Below are 324 nucleotides of genomic sequence, written 5' to 3' on the forward strand. Positions count from 1 at the left end.
CTGCAGAGCGTGTGATGGGGGACTCCCCTGCAGAGTGTGTGGATGGGGGGACGGCCCTGCAGAGTGTGTGATGGGGAACTCCCCTGCAGAGTTTGTGGATGGGGGGACTCCCTTGCAGAGTGTGTGATGGGGGACTCCCCTGCAGAGCGTGTGATGGGGGGACTCCCCTGCAGAGTGTGTGGATGGGGGGACTCCCTTGCAGAGTGTGTGATGGGGAACTCCCCTGCAGAGTGTGTGGATGGGGGGACTCCCCTGCAGAGAGTGTGATGGGGGGACTCCCCTGCAGAGAGTGTGATGGGGGGACTCCCCTGCAGAGAGTGTGAT

At 63.0% G+C, this 324-nt stretch overlaps 1 protein-coding gene across 1 annotated transcript in view; it reads right to left on the bottom strand.

The window, feature by feature from the left end:
- wdr3 (WD repeat domain 3) overlaps positions 1-324 on the bottom strand; it is a gene marked incomplete in the record, with an annotated part of 211,240 nt that overhangs the window by 66,151 nt on the left and 144,765 nt on the right.

The sequence above is a fragment of the Nematolebias whitei genome, chromosome 13 (genome assembly GCF_014905685.2).
Source record: "Nematolebias whitei isolate Nwh7 chromosome 13, NemWhi1, whole genome shotgun sequence".
Taxonomy (NCBI): domain Eukaryota; kingdom Metazoa; phylum Chordata; class Actinopteri; order Cyprinodontiformes; family Rivulidae; genus Nematolebias; species Nematolebias whitei.